We start from the raw sequence: 13,417 nt of genomic DNA on the forward strand, positions 1-13,417 counted from the left end.
TTCGTTTTCAGAGAGAAGAGCTGTAGTGAAAGCCAGCAGATGTGCATGGATCTCTATACAAGCTAAAGTGTGTTCATTTGGATGATTTCAAAGTGCTAACTGCTCTCAGTAGAGAATTCAAACCTGACTCTGTGTTAAAAAGGGTCTTGTGGCTTCTGGATGTTGTTTGGGAATTTATTAAGGGTTATCTATAGAGTACTGTATTCTTTGGGGATTTATTGGTGTTGATAGTTGTTAAGATGTTTACTGTGGGTTTATAAAGTGTTAACTGGTTTCATAAATAAACATTGTTTTAATTTAAAAGTACTGTAGAGTTCTAGTGCATCACACCTGCAGAGTGGGCCCGTGTGCTCCCCATAACCGCAATCTATTCAAAGTTGTGGGTCAGGTGAACTCCATGATACACTTTGGGGCTCTCTCAACCCTGGCCCATAAAAATATATAATAATAATAATCACTTATTGTCACAAGGAGGCTTCAATGAAGTTCCTGTGAAAAGCCCCCAGTCACCATATTCCGCCGCCTGTTCTGGGAGGCCGGTACGGGAATTTAACCTGCGCTGCTGGCATTGTTCTGCATTACAAGCCCACTGTTTAGCCCACTGTGCTAAACCAGCCCCTCAATATGAGTGCAGTGCTACATTTAAGTGCAACCGTGGCTATATGTTCAGGTCTCTGGGGCAGGGCTTGAACCCACAAACTTCTGATATGGAGGCAAGCACACTCCCAACTGAGCCACACCTGACACCAGCTTCCTACCTGTGGCACCCGTCTTTCAGAACAGCCTTCCAGGTGATACATTGCCAAGGGTCTCCTGATGCCTCAGCCCATGACTTTATGTCCTGTCCTTCAAATTGCCGTACCACCACCCCAATGTTGATGAGGTGAAATCTGCCATGTTTCCTGCTATTATTACACTGCTTTAGTTTGGATTCATCAATATTTTTTTCAGCATGGATAGTTGATCTGTTTTTTCCATTTCCCATTTCTGCTTGGCTGAGTGGCTTTGCCAATTTACCGCTCTGACGTCCTGATCCTGTGAAATCACAAAGGAGAAAATTGCCTCCTACAAATAATCCATGTGTTTCTGACACATTCCATTCATAGTCTGGCCCTTCAATCTCCTTATTCATATCCAAATATAAATGTTCATACTTTTGCAGTTACCTAGTTACTGGTAACCACAACATTGAGTGATGGACACCCAGCAGCTGGGGGAATTGTACTCATTTTCCCGTCTCCAGAGACAGCCACATTAAAGTCTACTTTTGCAATTGAATGTCAGCAGCTTTTAGGCAGGTCTCAGGATACGTGGGAGGAGCGTTGATGTCAGAAAGGGCTTAGGGTGAAGAACTGAACGCAAAGTTTTCACCGATTTAGTAGTAACTACATGACAGGTAAGATGCACAGGGCGCGATTGAACCTAAAGCTTTCTAAGTGTGGTAGCGAGTGGGAACTGATGCGAGCTTCCTGACGTTCGGGCTGGCAAGGCAGTCAGTGCTATAAAGCATTAATTGGTCCACTTAACGCGGCCCTACAGTTTCACGCCGAAAATGACTGTCCCGCCGGCTGATTCGCTGGAATCAGGCTCACCAGCCCTCTGCCAACAAGGGAGAGCAGCACTTAAACCGCTCCTGCACAGCCCACCCCAGTCAACTCGCAGCCATGCCTCCGATAGGATGAGCCCCATGATTCGGGGATGCTGACCTGGGCAGATTATTGGACGCTGTCGAGGCCAGGTGGGATACCCTGTTCCCCCGAGGATCTTGGAGGGTCAGCCATTGGGCAGCCAGTGCCACATAAGAGGAAGTGGCAGTGGCCATCAGCTCGGGGAATGTGAGCAGGAGGACCGACACCCAGTGTCATAAGAAGATCAATGACCTCTACCGGGCTGCATGGGTGGGTTGGCACCAGACCCCCGATCTCCACCCCCCCCCCACGGGAATGCACCTGATACCACGCCCACCCATGTCTAGAAGTGGCGTCCACACAAGTCCCCATACCCCCATCCCTCACCCCTGCTCCCCACCTGCCCCGTACTCTCCACCCCCCCTCGATACTCCCCCCCCCCCACCCCTCCCGCCCCATACAGTCTGTCTCATGATCCCGCCCCGCCAGCACCGTGATGAATGACGTGTGCGGCTATCGATGCCCCCCCTCTGTGTCCCTGCAGGAGACGTTGGCTCACAGCAGATGGGAGAGCGCCCAGACGGGCGGTGGAGTGCCAGACATCGGAGTCCTTACCCCCTATGAAAAACGGGCCCTGCAGGCTGCAGGGGGGGCCGAGGACAGGTCTGTTGCCAAAGTAGAGGTTGACGTACGGCGCCGAGGTGAGGATCCACTGACCACCACCCAGATGACTTGTCACACGTGAGTTGTGAATTCCATACAAAATTACCCATCCCTCCCATGAACCATATGTTCATCCTCCCGCAGGATCCTCAGCTGACGGTGCCAACCCCCCGGCCTCCCATGGGAACATCTCGGAGGAGAGCTCCGAGATTGCCGCCTTGCATGCATCACAGCTATCATCCCCATCATCCACCAGTGCAGAGACACGCACCTTGGTGGGCAATGCTAGTGGACAGACTTCTGGGAAATATTCTGGTGAGCACCGTACAGTTGCTGATGCACACCAGTGGAGGCAGGGACACCCAGGCGAAACAGCAGTCAGAGGATCCTGGGACCCAGCTGGGTCTCAGTCAGATGCTGAGCCTCTGGTCCAGGTTTACCCGGAGCTGAGGCAGATGCTAGGGTACGGCAGTGATATTCAGACGAAAATGTCAGCCACATTCCAGCAGGTCCACAGCCGATTGGTGGAGTCCCAGAGACTACGGGCGCAGGATATGGCTCTGGCAATGCGTGGCACCGAGGTCAACACTGCTAGATTGGCGACGGCAGTGGAGAATCTGGTGCATGATGTTGGCATCATGAGTGGAGTTGTCCAAGGCATGGCCATGGCTGAGCACCTCAACAGTATTGCACAGTCACTGGGGGGGCATGACCCAGTGCCAGGTTTACCTTAATGAGGCACTGCAGGGCATGCCCCAATCTCAGGTGGAAATTGCCGAGGCCCTCCAGAGCGCGTCATGGTTGCGAGGGGAGGTCTCCCAGTCCCATGTGGGCATAGCCGAGGTGCTCCAGGACATGTCCCAGTCTCAGATGGGCATAGCCCAGGTGCTGTAGAGCATGCCCCGGTCGCTGGGGGACCTATCTCAGTTGCAGGTGGATATTGCCAAGGCACTCCAGAGCATGTCCCAGTCACTGAAGAGCATCACCGAGGGCGTTGACACAATGCTGCAGACATTGGGGTGCCACCAAGGCTGGCAGATCTAGGTGATGCAGGAGCAGCCAGAGTTAAGTCCAGTAGCCCCTCCGTCCCGAGATGAACCCCAGGGCCCTATGGACACCAACGGGGAGGCAGGGGCATTGGGTGCCAACCCGGAGTCACCCTATGTAGTGGCAATGGCGGCCATCTGCTCCTCCGAGACCCACCCCACCGACAACAGCGCGCCTCGGAGTCAGCAACCAGAACAGGATTGTACTGCGGGGCCTGTGCTGCTAGTCAGTTCACCGGTGCCGCTTCAGTCCCAGGGATCTCAGAGCACGCCCGCCAGGGGCATCGAAGGCCACTGGACGTGGTAGGCAGCAGGCTGACTCCACCTCTGATGTGCATCCTGAGGACACACCTAGGTGCAATGGTACAGCATAGAAAGCTAAGCAGGTCGAGGATAATTGAGAGGGCACAGGGCGGGGGGTGGGGGGGGGGGGGTGGAGGTTGGTTGCATTGTGGGCGAAGGGGTAGGCGGAGGGCCTGGGTGTGCTGGGGGGACTGAGGAGGCATCATTGGGAGATTGGGACAGTGGGGGCACATGTAAATGATTAAACATCACACGTGTAAGTTATTAAAAATCGTTGACCTCGACCAACATGACGCCTCTGGCACTTCCTTCCGCAATGCGGGCCGAGCACCAATCCCATGCCCCATCTCCTTGGACATGGAAGTCCTGGATGAATCTTCCACATGCCCCCCCCCCATCCCCACAGCACCCCCAATTTCCCCATTGCCCCCCCTAACCCCCCCATTCCTGCATTGCTTCCCACCCCCCTCCATTGCTCCCCTCCCCACTCTCCCCATTCCCCCATTGCTGCCCCCTCCCATTATTCCCCGATTGCTCCTATGCCCCATTGCTCCCACCTCCCCCAACCCCCCTCTCCATTCCCCTGTCATCTGACATGCCCTGCCCATGCACCTTCAGTCGCAGTGGGGACCCCTGCCTACCGGACCCCACACCCTGTACCCCAGACACCTACATGTAACGTTACCTGGACTGAGCGCTTGGTGCACATTCCCACCCTCTGGTCGCCGAAATGTCCCCGGTGCTGGGGCCCAGCCCCTGGGTGCTCGGATGTTGGCTGCTGTGTCCGTGATGTTGCCTCCTGCAGCATCCAGGCATCACGGTCTGATTGGTATGCAAGGCAATAACTCCGATATGCTACATGGCTCGCCTACCCACGGGAATCCACTTGGGATGTGTGAAATGCTCCTTGAACTATGACTACTAATTCCAGATTAGCAATAGCTTTCAGCCGTGCGGCCAGGGGCCTCTGTGGTCAGTGGGAGTCATGGGTGGTCGGTGGGGCAGTTGGGCTGGGGTTGCATCAGGAATAGGAACACATGATCCAGGGGGTGATATGGCAGAACTGAAACATCCATTTCTCCCCTGAAGTGTTGGGTACTCTGAGACACAGACGAACCAACACGGTTGCGAATGGTACAACGCAGTTTTATTTCATTTAACTATTAACATAGTAAACTCTGGTACTCAGCACATGGTGACTGTCTGTGTGGCTGGCAATGAGGTCTGTGCCCTGAGCCGTCTCCTGCTGGACTGGCCAGGATGTGTCGTGTTCCTTGTTTTGTACTGTGTATGCTCTTGTCTGTGATTGGCTGTCGTGTTGTGTGTGCTAATTGGTCCGTTGATCTGTCCATCATTATGTATGTATGTCTGTATGTGCTGTGATGTTCACTTGAATATCATGACATCCCCCCTTTTTTTACAAGATTATGTGCCCACATGGTTATAAATAAAGATGTGTACTGAGTGCAGCTTAATGTGTGTGTGTGTAATATTTACAGCATGTCCATGGGGCTTAACTGTATACAAGGGGCGGTGTCGGGTGTGACATAATAACGAGGTTGTACCATAACAAAAAACGGGGAAATGTGGAACGATAAAATGAATTCCTGTAACGATAAGAACATAAACATGTTAAAACAGTGGTTGCATGAGTTCAACGTGTAAACAGTCTCACAGGTCCAGTCTAGTAGGTGGGCGACGAATTCGGGTTGATCGCCTCAAGGGTAGGTCTGGAACCACCGGCTGAGGTGCAGGCCTGGCCAGGGGCGACGACGGAAGGGGCATGGTAGCAGGCAGCTCCACGAAGTCACTATCAGGAACAACAGGAGGACACGGTGTCAGTGTAAGGTCTCGTAGCGAGCGTGGAAGTTGGCGAAGAGCTCGGCGATTGCGCCTACGAATGGATCCATCAGGCATGCGAACCAGGAACAAGCGGGGAGCCACGCGTCAGAGAACTTCGGCAGGTGCTGACCAGCCACCTTCTGGTAGGTGGATGCGGACTTCGTCTCCAGGGGCCAGGGTGGGAAGATCAGTTGCCCGTGTGTCATATGACCTCTTCTGGCGACCGCGCCGCAGTTGCATCCTGTGCAGTACCGGAGCATGGTCTATTGTGGGTGCCAGGATGGACGGCACAGTGGTCCTGAGGGCGCGACCCATCAGCAGCTGGGCTGGTGAGAGACCAGTGGCTAGTGGGGCCGAACGACAAGCCAGCAGGGCGAGGCAGAAATCCGATCCTGCAGCAGCAGCCTTGCAGAGGAGCCGCTTGACAATGTGAACGCCCTTCTCCGCCTTTCCATTGGACTGGGGGTGCAGAGGGCTGGACGTCACGTGTGTAAAGCCATACGAGGCAGCAAACGATGACCATTCCTGGCTGGCGAAACAGGGCCCATTGTCCCACATGACAGTCATCGGAATGTCGTGGTGAGCGAAGGTGTCTTTGCAAGCCCTCATGACAGCAGACGACGTCAAATTGTGCAGGCGTATGACTTCTGGGTACTTGGAGAAGCAGTCAACGATGATGACATAGTCCCTACCGAGCGCGTGAAAGAGGTCCACACCCACCTTTGCCCAGGGGGACATCACCAGCTCATGGGGCAGAAGCGTTTCAGGAGGTTGCGCCGGCTGAAACCTTTGGCAGGTGGGACAGTTGAGCACAATGTTGGCAATATCGTCACTGATACCCGGCCAGTATACCGCCTCTCGGGCCCTCCGTCTGCGCTTCTCGACCCCCAGGTGGCCTTCGTGTAGTTGGTCGAGAACCAGCTTGTGCATGCTATGCGGAATCACAATCCGATCCAGCTTCAGAAGGACACCATCAATGACGGCCAGGTCATCTCAGACATTGTAGAACTGCGGGCACTGCCCTTTGAGCCACCCTCCCGTCATGTGGCGCATCACACGTTGTAGAAGGCCGCAGTCTCTCGGCGAATACGGGCCAGACTGGAGTTGTCAGCTGGCAGATTTGCCGATGTGAAGGCCACCTGCGCCTCGACCTGACATACGAACCCCTCCGAATCTGGCGGCGTGCTTACTGCTCTGGATAGGGCATCCGCAACGATGAGTTCCTTCCCTGGGGTGTAGACCAGTTGGAAGTCGTACCTCCTGAGTTTAAGTAGGATGCGCTGGAGGCGAGGGGTCATCTCGTTCAGGTCCTTGTTTATTATGCTGCCCAGGGGGCGGTGGTCAGTTTCGACAGTGAACCGGGGAAGACCATATACATAATCATGGAACTTGTCTAAACCGGTTAGCAAGCCCAGGCACTCCTTTTCGATCTGCGCGTATCGCTGCTCTGTGGGGGTCATGGCCCGCGATGCATAGGCAACTGGGGCCCATGACGCCGTGTCATCCCGCTGCAGGAGCACTGCTCCAATGCCGGACTGGACTGGCTGGCATCAGTTGAGATTTTGGTGGCACGAGACGTGCCAAAAAACGCCAATACCGGTGCAGTTTTGAGTTTGAGTTTGAGCTCCTCCCATTCCAGCTGGTGTGTGTGTTGCCACTGGAACTCTGGACTTTTTGACGACGTGGCGCAGAGCTGTTGTGTGGGAGGCAAGGTTGGGAATGAACTTCCCCAGGAAGTTGACCATGCCAAGGAAGCGTAGCACTGCTTTCTTGTCTACCGGCTGCGGCATGGCTGTGATGACGCTCACCTTATCTACATCCGGACGGACCCCTGACCGGGAAATATGGTCCCCCAGGAACTTCAGCTCGGTTTAGCCAAAGGAACACTTGGCTCGGTTGAGGCACAGGCCGTTTTCCCGTATACGGGAAAAAAACGCGTTGGAGACGATATATGTGCTCCTGTGGTGTGGTGGACCAGATGATGACATCGCCCACATATACGCGCACCCCTTCGATGCCTTCCATCATCTGCTCCATGATCCTATGAAAGACCTCGGATGCCGAGATGATGCCAAATGGCACCCGATTGTAGCAGAACCTGCCGAAAGGGGTGTTGAAGGTACACAGCTTTCGGCTGGACGGATCGAGTTGGATCTGCCAAAACCCCTTCGAGGCATTCAGTTTCGTAAATATTTTCGCCTGGGCCATTTCGCTCGTGATCTCCTCCCGTTTGGGTATGGGATAATGTTCCCTCATAATATTGTTATTGAGGTCTTTTGGGTCAATAAATATCCGGAGCTCGCCAGAGGGCTTCTTGACACACACCATAGAGCTGACCCATGGCGTGGGCTCCGTAACCCTGGATAGGACCCCTTGGTCCTGGAGATCCTGCAGCTGCTGCTTGAGGCGGTCTTTGAGTGGCGCAGGGACTCTGCGAGGTGCGTGAATGACCGGGATGGTGTCTGGTTTGAGGCGAATTTGGTAGGTGTATGGCAGTGTTCCCATGTCCTTGAATGCCTCCTGGTTGTGGGCGAGGAGCGATTGGAGCTGTGCGTTGAACTCTGCATCCGGGAAGTCAGACGTGCCGTTTGGAGAGAGAGAGTGGACTCGTTGCACGAGGTGGAGAGCCTTGCATGCCTGTGCGCCTAGCAGGGAGTCCTTCGATGAGCCGACTATCTCGAACGCAAGTGTGGCCGTGTGTGTGTTGTGTGTCACCTGGAGCTGGCAGGATCCCATAGCCGGGATAACGTTCCCGTTGTAGTCGATCATCCTGCACCGGGACAGCCGGATTGGTGGTCTGACCTTCATGGCGTAGAAGGCTGACCATGCTATGAGGTTGGCGGAGGCGCCAGTGACCAGGCGGAAAGTGATCGGCGATCAGTTGACCGTCAGGGTGGCTCACCATTCATCACCCGGATTGATTGTGTTAACTCGGTTCCCATCAATGACCGCAACCCGGAAGGCGTCTCGGTCATCTGTGTCACCGGTCTGCATGTCGTCTGGGCCCGATTCGTAATGGGGAGGCTGAATGGTCCGCACGTCCCTGCGAGGTTGTCGGAGTTGTGGAAGATTGACAGGTTGAGCTGCTCGACAGTAAGCAGCGTTGTGGCCCACCTTGCCACAGTATAGGCATTGTCGGGTTCTTGCGGGACATTGCCCTTTTAAATGTGCAGCTCCACAGTTGCCGCATGTCATGACGTCATGGCGTTCGTTGTGCCACTGCCCTTGCGCAGTTCGGTCTTGCGTCGAGCGGGCCTGCGCATCATGTCCCTCAGTGTTGCCGTGGGTTTTGGCGCGCACAAGCGCGGGAGGCCTCGAAAAGCGCACAAAACGGCCGCCGTCGTCCGGGCTGCGGGCCAGGAGGAACTCGATCACCTGGACCCATTCGGCCTCGTGGGCCACCTGGCTCCCCGATCCGGTCGCGCAGGACCCCCTCCGCGCCGATTCAGTCGCCTGAAATTTGTCATAGCGGCTAGTCACCTTCTCGTGCAGAACACAGGCTTCGATTGCGGAGGCTAAGGTGAGGCCTTTTATTTTTAAAAGCTGCTGGCGTAGGGTGCCCGATGCGATCCCAAAAACGATCTGGTCCCGGATCATGGACTCTGAGGTGGTGTCGTAACCGCAGGACTGCGCGAGGATGCGGAGGTGTGTCAGGAATCCTTACCTTGCAGGCGCTGCTGGAAGACATACCTCTCAAAGCTCTCGTTGACCTCGACGTTGAAGTGTTGGTCGAGCTTGAGGAGGACCGTCTTGTATTTAGATTTGTCCTCGCCTTCCGCGAACACCAGGGAGTTGTAGACATGGATGGCGTGCTGACCTGCGGTGGTGAGGAGGATGGCGATCTTTCTTTTGTCCGAGGCGCTCTCGTTTTCATTGGCTTCCAGAAAGAGTTCGAAACGCTGTTTGAACAACGTCCAATTTACGCCAAGGTTCCCAGCGACTTGCAACGGCTGCGGTGTGTCGACGGTGTCCATGGCGCAGGATGGCAGATTTGTGGGTAGGTATTAATTCACTCCTAGTACCATGAAGTGTTGAGTACTCTGAGACACAGACGAACCAACACGGCTGCGAATGGTACAACGCAGTTTTATTTCATTTAACTATTGACATAGTAAACTCTGGTACTCAGCACATGGTGACTGTCTGAGTGTCTGGCAATGTGGTCTGTGCCCTGAGCCGTCTCCTGCTGGCCTGGCCAGGAAGTGTCATGTTCCTTGTTTTGTACTGTGTCTGCTCTTGTCTGTGATTGGCTGTCGTGTTGTGTGTGCTAATTGGTCCGTTGATCTGTCCATCATTATGTATGTATGTATGTGCTGTGATGTTCACTTGAATATCATGACATCCCCCACCCCCACTCCCACCCCCACTCCCACACACATGCACACACACACAAGCCGAGGCATTGGTTGGCCACCCCCCTACTCTGCAACCACTCCCTTCAAGCACCGAGGCAGCAAACCCAGTGCCCCCAGGTTTTGTGCCTGTGAGCGAAGATGGCTACTCACCTTCTCAGTTCCCCACATCAGCCCTTCTGCCAGCTTCATGTTTTTAAAAAGGTGTACTAATCGATGCCACATGACCACTTGCTGTTGTCATGAGAATGTCCCTTTAAGAAATGTTTGGTTGCTCATGTTACTGCAGTGATGTCAGAGTGTGGGTGGAGCTGAGCTCTGGTGCTGCTTTTTAGTTTCAGTTTGAGAAAAAGCTTTGGTGTGTCGGGGTTTTGCAATGTGTTGCAGGTGAAGTCAGCCAAAGTAACTGTATTGTCGAGCTCTCTGCCATGAAGGACTATCTCTTGATCACTTGGTGAATTCAGAAAATTAAATGTTTTCAGTATTGAATGTAAACCCTGATGTACTTATGTTTAAAGATTGTTAAGCCTTTTGGATGTTAAAAGAACAGCATACAGATTACTTAGTATTCTTTGGGGGTTATCTTTGAATTAATGGTTGCTAAGATATTCACTGTTTGGTTTAAAAAGGTTAACTTGAGTTCATAGAATAAACATTGTTTTGTTTTAAAAAAATACTTTTCATTTCTGCGTACCACACTTGTAGAGTGGGCCGCGTGCTCCCCATACCTCAATCTATTAAAAGTTGTGGGTCAGGTGACCTCCATGATACACGTTGGGGTTCTCTAAACCCTGGCCCATAACACTGTGGAGGCGGTTAGATCATGGGAGGCCATTCGACAGGGGGCCGGCAGCTCCCATTAATTGTATGGAGATTGGGTGATTATTGGTTTCTTACCAGGCTACAGAGGGATCCTGATTTCGCCAAAGGGGGCAGGCCGGTTAGATCGCAAACAGATCGGGTGCCCGGCACGGTTCTCGATTTTGGCCTCACCCCCGATCTAACCGCCGTGCTGTGCTCTCTCAATGCAGCCATTAAATTAAGCCCACAGCCTTCTGACTGAGAACAAGAGCAGTATCCACGACCGAACTTTGACGGATTTGTCAGAACTCCTCAGGGTCCTGATATAGTCTTTGGAAATCATTTAATGTTTTCTGTTTACCGTGTACTCTGGTTTACTGATTATAAATCTGTTTGGTGTAATCACACAGATTGGGTCTGTCGTGATGGTGTTGCGGGCAGGTGGGGGTGGGTTTATGGGTGACAGGAGCTCTTTAAGGAGGCAGAGAATAATCAGAACGTTTAATCAATCTCAAAAGATCCAGAGGTAAACAATTGGAACACCTTGGGCAGGATTCTCCATCCCGCGCACCTGTTTTCTGGTGAGGTGCGCCCCCACCAGCAGCGCGATCCTCCATCCTGCCAGTCGGTCAATGGGGTTTCCCATTGTGGCACCCCATCCACGGGCGTGAATGCGCTGCCTGCGAAATGGAGGATCACGCCAACGGAGAACCCCGCCCCTTGACTTTGGAGGGTCTGCTACTAGGGCGCAATCTAATGGCTTCCGATTTGCGACCCTTGGAACGCCTCGTGTAGGTCTAACAAGATCTCGTGAGGCGTCTCGATCTGGATCTTGCCCTCGTTGGGTGAGACCAAGATGAACAGATTTAAGTGCACCATTATGCTAATTTAAATATGTCGACACTGGATTCTCCCAGGGCCCGGGAACTTAATGGCCTCACCTGTGAGACCTCGCTATGACGCCATTTAGTACTGATCCACACAAACATCGACCAGGCATAACGGCACCTGATGGTCAACCGGTCCCAAATACGATTCCGCCTGGACACTGGTGCCTCCGCCAATCTCATTGCACAGTTTGACTTCCAAAGCCTTTGTGTCAGACCAGCCATCCTTCCATCAGCCTGCCAGCAATTGGATTACAATGGCAATGACAGCGGCTCGTGCCAACTTGAAGTGATGCACAGGTCATGCAAAGCCATCCTTCCTTTTGAAATCGTGGGCTCCTCGAAAGCCTCCCTTCTTGGCGCGCAGGCATGCAAGCTGTTGAACCTAGTTCAGAGAGTTCACTCTCTCTCTCTCCTGATGACACGTCTTCCTTTCAGGACAACGACTTCAGGGCGCAGCTCGACGCCATCATCGACCAGCACCACGACGTCTTAGAAGGCATGGGCATGCTCCCATATACTTACAAGATCTTATTGAAACAGAATGCCACGCCTGTGGTGTACGCACCTTGCAGGGTCCCAGCACCCCTTAAGGACCACCTCAAGCAGCAGCTGCAGGACCTCCAGAACCAAGGAGTGATTTCCAGAGTCACGGAACCAACCGACTGGATCAGTTCCATTGTATGTGTAAAAAAGCCTTCCGCGAATTGAGAATTTGCATTGATCCCAAGAATCTAAATCGCAATATCATGAGGGAACATTATCCAATTCCCAAGCGCGAAGAGATCACATGCGAGATGGCTCGCGCCAAGCTCTTCACCAAACTCAACGCCTCAAAAGGATTCTGGCAAATCCAGCTCGACAAATCCAGCAGGAAACTGTGTACATTTAATACCCCCTTTGGCAGATATTGTTACAACAGGATGCCGTTTGGGATCATATCTGCTTCAGAAGTGTTCCATAAGATCATGGAACAAATGATGGAAGGCATTCAAGGTGTTCGCGTCTATGTCGACGACATAATCATTTGGTCCACCACCCCGCAGGAGCATGTTAGTCGCCTCCAGCGCGTATTCAAACGTATACGTGAGCAGGGTCTCCACCTCAACAGGGCCAAATTCTCTTTGGTCAGACGGAACTCAAGTTCCTCGGGGACCACATCTCCCAGTTGGGTGTGCGGCCGGATGCGGACAAGGTGGATGCCATCACAGCCATGAAAACGCCAGAGGACAAGAAGGCGGTCCTCCGATTTCTGGGCATGGTCAACTTTTTAGGGAAGTTCATCCCTAACCTCGCCTCTCATACCACGGCTCTTAGGAACCTGGTCAGGAAGACGACAGACTTCCAATGACTCCCTGCCCATGAGCGCGAATGGAGAGAACTGAAAACCAAACTCACCATGGCCTCGGTCTTAGCTTTCTTTGATCCAGCAAAAGAGACCAAAATTTCGACCGATGCCAGCCAATCCGGCATTGAGGCAGTGCTCCTGCAATGCAATGAGGCCTCATCATGGGCCCCCGTTGCATATGCGTCACGCGCCATGATCTCCACGGAGCAGCGCTACGCACAGATAGAAAAGGAGTGCCTGGGCCTTCTGATCGGTGTGGTTAAGTTTCACGATTATGTGTACGGACTTCCTCAATTCACCGTCGAGACCGACCATCAATATAATACAGAAAGACTTGAACGACATGACGCCTCGCCTCCAGCGTATTCTTCTCAAGCTCCGGCGATATGACTTTCAGCTGGTATACACCCCAGGCAAAGACCTCATCATTGCTGATGCTCTCTCCAGGGCAGTCAACACTCCATGTGACCCAGCGGGGTTCGTCTGCCAGGTTGACGCCCATGTGGCCTTCGTGGCCTCCAATCTACCTGCCTCGGATGAACGTTTC

The 13,417-nt window shown here is 53.3% G+C and overlaps 1 protein-coding gene across 2 annotated transcripts in view; it reads left to right on the forward strand.

The window, feature by feature from the left end:
- The window catches only part of LOC140418281 (uncharacterized), a 111,093-nt gene that overhangs the window by 7,482 nt on the left and 90,194 nt on the right, over nucleotides 1-13,417 (forward strand). The window contains exon 1 of one of the 2 annotated variants that reach the window (XM_072501757.1): nucleotides 1,325-1,396. The exons of the other annotated variant lie outside the window; for it this stretch is intronic. The gene's annotated coding sequence lies outside the window, so the exon portion shown is untranslated. Of the gene's footprint in view, nucleotides 1-1,324; nucleotides 1,397-13,417 lie in introns of those variants that run through there. 2 annotated transcript variants of the gene reach the window in all.

The sequence above is a fragment of the Scyliorhinus torazame genome, chromosome 1, assembly GCF_047496885.1.
Source record: "Scyliorhinus torazame isolate Kashiwa2021f chromosome 1, sScyTor2.1, whole genome shotgun sequence".
Lineage (NCBI taxonomy): Eukaryota > Metazoa > Chordata > Chondrichthyes > Carcharhiniformes > Scyliorhinidae > Scyliorhinus > Scyliorhinus torazame.